The 7,252-nt window shown below is 37.4% G+C and overlaps 1 long non-coding RNA gene across 1 annotated transcript; it reads left to right on the top strand.

The window, feature by feature from the left end:
* Nucleotides 1-2,049: 2,049 nt before the first annotated feature.
* Nucleotides 2,050-4,899, top strand: LOC143663665 (uncharacterized). The gene is made up of 3 exons (XR_013166104.1): nt 2,050-2,114; nt 2,620-2,717; nt 4,555-4,899. It is a non-coding gene; the product is annotated as an uncharacterized LOC143663665 (long non-coding RNA).
* Nucleotides 4,900-7,252: the final 2,353 nt, after the last annotated feature.

Below are 7,252 nucleotides of genomic sequence, written 5' to 3'. Positions count from 1 at the left end.
AGGGAAAGATAGGTAAACAAATTGTTACCATAAAATTTGATAAATATTGTAATAAAGGTATGAACAGATGCCATGAACATAGAGTAGTAAGTGTTTAAGAATCTCCAGTAAATAGTAAGAGTTATAAGAGGAATTGGTCAGAGTGGAGTACTTGACTTGTAACAAAGCTTCACTAGGCTAAAAAGGATGGGGCAGAAGAATAACTTAAAAGGATCGATAAAGGCAAAGACATGCAAAATTTGAAACAATACAGGGCTCAACTTGAGAGATGACCTTACTTTCACGCCACAAAGTTTGATTTTTATCCTGATAGAATGTATCCCATAGGATAGATGCATCAAAAATTACTTTATTCTAAAGTTAATAAATGTTGATTTGTTGCCATACCATGTGCCAATCTTCTATGAGTTTACTATGTGCCATATAGTATGTAATGCTTGGAGCCAGATTAAATAGATTGTGGTAGGTTGAATTATGCATCCCAGCAAACATGTCACCAATTTTAATCCATGTCCCTGTGGATGTGAACCTATTATAAATATGACATTTTGAAGATGTTATTTTTAGTTAGGGTGTGAATGAAGGTGGACCTGAATACACATTACTGGAGGACTTAGAAAGAGAGAGCCACAGGAAGAAGTCAGATGCCAGAAGTCAGAGAGAACCTAAAAGAGAAAGGAGAAGAAGTTGCCATGTAATGGGAGGTAATATAAACCAAGGAACCTCAAGGATTACTGGCAGCTATCACCAGTGTGCTACAATCTTTGGAGAGAAAACAAGCCTTGCTACTATCTTGATTTTGAGTTTTTGTAGCCTGAAAACTGGGCGCTAATAAATGTTTGTTGTTTAAGCCAAGTCATTGTGTGGTATTTGTCATAGCAGCCTGACAAACCAAGATCACTCACGTGTACTTCATTATCCCAGATGTAGTGAGAAATATTTTGGAAACACATATTCAGTGCTTCTCTAATAACATCAAATCTAGTCATTGCCAACTGGTGATATTCCTGAAGTCAAATGATCAAAGGAAAACAGAAAACAAGAGGAGAAAAAAGACAGACCTTTCAAATTAGTGTAAAATAGAATCTTAAATTTAGACTTAGGTCTTTCAATATTTTTAAAACTTACTTCCACAACATTTCAGATTCATTCTGCTTCACTTCAACTCCTCGATCAATCCACTTACTTGACTTTCCTTCAGACAACCTCAGCATTTTCTGCTCTGTGCCATTAATACAATTCATTTTAAGATTTTGGTTATTTTCATGAATATACAGTGTGTTGATTTGAAACTGTTATGTGTCCCGGAACAGCCATGTTCTTTTCATCCTAATCTAATTTTGTGGAGACAGACTTGTTATTTAGGGTGGAACCTTTTGATTAGGTGTTTCCCTGGAGTTGTGACACCCCAAAATATGGGTGTGGCCTTTTGATTAGATTATTTTATGGGGGTGTGGCCCCCGCCCATTCAAAGCAGATCTTGATTAGTTTACTGGAGTCCTTTTAAAGGGAAAACATTTTTGAGAAAACTCAGATGCAGACATTTGGAGATGCTTGGAGAACTGAAACAGACACAGACATTTGGAAATTGAAGTGGTGTGAAGGCTAAACAAGATTCCCCCAAATAACCAGAACCTGAAGAGAGGAAATCTCTGGCCCAGGAGATGCTAAGCTAAGAGATGACACCAAGAGTTTTGCCCTCAGCAGTTAAGTGAGACACACAGATAATTATAGAGGAAGCCACTAGAATCAAAAGCTGGAAGCAACGGAACTGGGAACAAGCACCAGCAGATGCCAATCACATGCCTTCCCATGGACAGGCATCGACCTTTCTTCAGAGTCAAGGTATCTTTCTTTGTATGTCTTAGTGTGGACATTTTTATTTCCTTAGTACTGTAAACTTGTAACTTAATAACTCCCCTTTATAAAAGCCAGTCCATTTCTGGTGTACTGCAGTCAGACAGCATTAGCAAACTAAAAGAAAGACCTTGCATCACAAATAGCATTGTAAGGTCATCAAGGGCAAGAGTCATTTTTATTTCCTAATCACACAGAAGAGATTCAACAAATGCATATGACCTAAAGGAATGAGTGATGGAATCACAGAATGCTAGGTAAAGAATTCCAAAAGAGTCTAAGATGAGAGGAGAGGAGAATGCTTATTGTTACTAAGCTGTGTTTCTGTATCAATTCTCTCTCTATGTATATATTCTATATCAATCATGTAGATTCATTAGTACATTTTCTGAGAAGGAAAACATTTTAATATAATCTAACACACCTTCTTTTGGTAATCAGGCAATCATGGAGCAAAAATACAAGTCAGTGGTCATACATGGGGGAGGAACACTCAAATGGAGTTTCTCTTCAATTTTTGTTCTCAAGTAAATATGGGGCATGCTAAAGAGAAATGTTTTGCACCCTATACTCATTTGGCTAATCATTTATAAAGTATTGCATCAAAATGAGCCCCCAAAAAGATATGAAGAGCCATTTTTATGAAAAATCTGCAGTATTCTAGATAGAGTGATAACTGATAGTGTTTATATATTATATTTAATTTTGTGCCATGCTTATAACAATTTTGTGAAATAACATTATTAATTCCTTTATTTAAAGAAAAAAGAAAAGGAGGCTATGAAAGTCATTTGAATTTTTCCCACTACTTAAGTGAATGGTGAAGGTAGAAGTCTAACATAGATCTCCTGGTTCCAAAGGTGAGTTCTTTTGCTACACGGTACTATTGGGCAATTCCTATACTGCCCTCTAAAATCTTTACGAGATTCATAGCATATTATAACTACTAGTACTACAGGCTACATAGTGCTACTGCTACTACTGCTACTGCTGCTACTAAACCGCCACTCCTCCTCCTGCTAGCTGATAGTCACCAAATGCTCCCCAGGTGTTAAGAACTGTTCTGTACTATGGGAAAGGATCAACGATCTTCTAGTATCATTTGTGAAGCTTATTTTATTCAGACATGAGCTTCTTTATCTAAAATACCTCCGTTATCTCTCACAAATAGATGAAACTTAGGACAAATAATGACATATAGTATCCAGGTATTTTTCTTTCCTCTAACCACCTAGACATGCTTCCACCCTTCATTATCTGAGTGTAACAGCAATGGCAAGGTCTTGATTCCATATTTATTGTCTGTTTGAAAGGGGTTTTCCAGGGTTGTGTTCTTAATAGTCAAGGGCTCAGATTTCATTTTCATACCCATTATGTATTAATAGCTTGAATCAGATATATTATGAGTCACAACTGCCTTGTATTTCCTAAGCTGCTGTTTTAATGTTCTTCTGCTTCAAGCTGCTATGTGCTTATTAGTGTCCAATTGTAACTGATTTCTGCTGAGTCAATGTATCTCTAAAGAATTATCAAGAATTTAATGTACTATGTTAACAATGAACACTACTCTGGGATGAGATGAAAGCCACAAAAAGACAATTATGCACAAATTTGTAAGATTTATAAAGTATGAAAAATGGGAAAATTGAAAATTACATGAAGAGTTACACGTGTCTATAGAAATCTTTCTCCTTTGCTCAGTTTCTGATCCTTCCCTGCTTTGCTACATTTCTTTCTGTTTTGCAGCCCTGAAATTAGTTTTAAGGCAATATGTGCCAAATAGAACCTAAACTATGTTTTAGTTTTCTAGGCTTCTTAAGCAGATAACATGAAACTGTTTGGCGTAAATAATGGGAATTTATTAGCTTACAGTTATGAAGCTAAAAGAAAATCAAAATTAAGTTATTATCATGGTAATGCTTTCTCCCTAAAGACTGGCATTCTGGAGTTGGCTGCTCATGATACTTGGTCCTTTGTCAGATGACAAGGCACATGGTAGCATTTCTTGGTTTAGACCTTCTCTTCCAAGTTCTGTTGATTGCATCTTCTGGCTACTTCCCCTGTGGTTTTTTCTCTCGCTGCCTGAATTTCTTTCTCTTAAAAGGACTCCAGTGATGGGATTAAGACCCATTCTGATTGAAACTACTGTAAATAAGGTAGTTTCATCACAATTTCCTACTAACAATCCATAGGAATTGATTAGATTTAAGAATATGCTTTTTTTTTTTTTTCTTCTGGGATATATTTAGCTTCAAAAGAAAGCACTCCACTCTCTGGAACCCTCAATGACATGTTCTTTCTATGTGAAAAATACATTCATTCTATCACAATATCCCCAAAGCCATAAGTCATTTCAGAAACAATGCTTAGTACAAAATCCCATCAAAACCTTATGGGTATGGTCTGTCCAAGGACACAATTCCCCTTTGTCTGTCAACTTGTGAAACTTAGAAGAACAAGCTATCTGCTTCTAATATACAATGGGGAGCAACCATAAGATAAAGATTTCCATTTCTATAGGGAGAAATTGGAATGATAACAGGGGTCACAAGTTCCAAACAATTCTGAAACCTGCAGGGCATACTTCATTAGATTTCAAGGTCTGAGAGTTATTTTTTTCTAATGTTTTTTTTTGAGGTGCAGGGTCCAGAACTGAACCTATGAGAGTCATTTCTGAATTGATGTTTTTGTCTCTAGGCCTCAGCCCAACTCCTTCCAAGTGTTTGCCCAGTGGCTATGCTCTCCCTGAACACTGGAATGAAGATTTCACCCTCTCCAAGCATTGGAATGGTGGCCAGGCTCTCCCCAAACTCTGGGGCAGAGGCTCAACCCTTTCATGGCACTGGGGTGCAGCACTCTTCCTGAACAGCAGGGTGGAAGACTTGCCCTCTCCAAGTGTTGGGACAGATTCACCTTTCCACACACACACAGGGGTGTCTTCTCTCTTGACCTGAGAAGATGTCTTCATTCTGGCTCTCATCTTCCATGATTCTTCCTTTGAAGTGATTTTTCATTCAACCTGTCCCAACTCTGTTCATTTTATTCCATGCTGAAGTGGTATTGTTCATATAAATCATGCAAGAAACTTGTAGACCTTGTATGTAGATCACAAATTTAGTTTCCAATGATCCTCCCTGGATAACTGATTTACACAGAAATTGTTGACGATTTTATGTTCAGTTAAAATGTCACCTGGAACATTATTCTCTAGAGATACACTTTCCAAGCCATGACGCAGTAGTTTCTTTGTGCCTAGGAATTGTTATCCTTTTCCTCTCACATTTTACCATAAGTTGCAAGGAGAAATCAGGCTGCATTTTCATATTTGGTTAGAAAATCTCCTCAGCTAAATGTCCTAGTTCACTATTTGGGCCCAGACAGAGTTCATGCAGAGCACGGGCTGGTGCTGCCAGGAGACTGAAAAAACATGCCAGGCATAGAAACAGACATGGATTTACTGGGACTTTCAAACGGGAAAGATTCTCCCATGGTAGCTGGTCTGGATGGATAGATAAGGGACAGGGGGTACAAGGGGCAATACATGATTTTAGAACAAAGACATTCCATAAAGTATGTAGCCATCAGGACTCAGCTATAAGCATTAAAGGGGCTTAAGAACTGATGCGTTGCTAAGATTAATGTATAAGACTAAGGCACGATCAATGCCGTTTTACATCTGTGGTCACCTTCTTCTCCCTCCGGGGAGATTGTTTACTTTCTTGATCTTTGTTCTCGGCTAAAGCAGACTTGGTATATGCCAATTAGGAGGGTGTTTCAGCTCTGAGCTGCCAAATCACTTTCAAGTTCTGCCTTCCATCCAACATCAGAACTCAATTTCACCAGTTTTTTGTCACTTTAAAACTAGATCACATCCCCTTTCTTGCAGTTCCCAATAACACATTCATCATTTCTGTCTAAGGTTTCATCAAGAGTTCCTTTAGCATCCATATTTCCAACAGTCTCTTCAAAGCAATCTAAGCCTTTTTTATTAAACATCTCACAATTCTTCTAGCCTTTACCCATTACCCAGTGCTAAAGCGTTTTCTGCATTTTTGCTATTTGCAATAGCAGCCCTCTATTCTCCTGGTACTAAAATCTATTTTAGTTTCCTAGGCTGCTTAAGCAAATACCATGAAATGAGTGGCTTAAACAATGTGAATTTATTAGCTTATAGCTTTGGGGCTAAACAAGATTGAGGCATCACCAAGGCAATGCTTTCTCTCTAAAGATTGACATTCTTCAGCTGGCTTAGTTTGTCACATGGCAAGGCACATGGTAGTGTCTCTTTGTTTCTCCTTTCTCCTCCAGATTTTGTTGATTTCAGCTTTTGGCTGCTTCAACTATGGCTTTCTTTCTCAGTGTCTGAATTTTATTCTCTCATGAAGGACTTGTGATGGTTTGGAGGCTTTATGGACGGCAGAAAAATATGTTCTTAAAGTGAATTCACTTCTGTGGGTGTGGACCCCTTATAAGTGGGATCTTTTGATGAGTAGGATCTTAACTTAAGCTGTGATCCACCTCATGCAGGGTGGATCGTAATCCTCTTACTGGAGTCCTCCATAAGGGAGAGAAACTCAGACATAAAAAGGCACAGAAACTCAGAGAGAAAACCACAAGTGCAGAGAAGGAAAACCACTGAAGCCAGAAGCTGAAAGCAACAGAAGAGAAGGGATTTTGGTAGCCTAGCAGACTAAAATAGGACTCCAGTAATATTATTAAGACCTATTCTGATTGGGCTGGGACACACCTCAACTGAGGTAACCTCATCAAAAGGTCCTACTAACAATGGGGTTGAGTGGATTAGATTTAAGAACATATTTTTCTGGGGTACATTCAGCTTCAGATCACCACTTTACCTTTTCTCAATTTTCCTAAAATCTCATCTAAAATGTATTTCTACCCATAAGATATCTTTTAAATAAATTTACTCATGTCTGAACACAATAGGCAGCTAAGGTGGAGTAAGGTGGTGGGGTATATGGAGATTTTAAGAAACTTAGAGATGGGCTATGGGTTTGAGGGAGGAAATTAACTCACTTGAGAGATTTGACTACATCTGACAGTGGCCAATCAAAAAAAAGTTGAAGTGATTGTGGACTAACATGATAAATGTTACATATAATCTCTCTTCCCATGATCATATTGGAGAACTTTTGTTATAGCTATTACTTTTTGCTCATTAAAATTTGTTCGTTTCCTGAATCTCAACAACAATATTTTAAATCATAACTTTCAATGTTTAAGATGGATAATATTTCCATTCTGTAACAATGTGGGGTATATCTAAATAAGCAGCATTTTTTATGGAAAGCACATTATAAGGTAATTTAAGATTGAATTTCAATTTAACATAAAGTTTGAGGTAAAGATCTGATTGCATTTTTAAATTTTATCT

This window comes from Tamandua tetradactyla, chromosome 19 (genome assembly GCF_023851605.1).
Source record: "Tamandua tetradactyla isolate mTamTet1 chromosome 19, mTamTet1.pri, whole genome shotgun sequence".
Taxonomy (NCBI): domain Eukaryota; kingdom Metazoa; phylum Chordata; class Mammalia; order Pilosa; family Myrmecophagidae; genus Tamandua; species Tamandua tetradactyla.
Note: the sequence above shows the minus strand (reverse complement) of the source record. Positions and strands in the feature narration are given on the sequence as shown.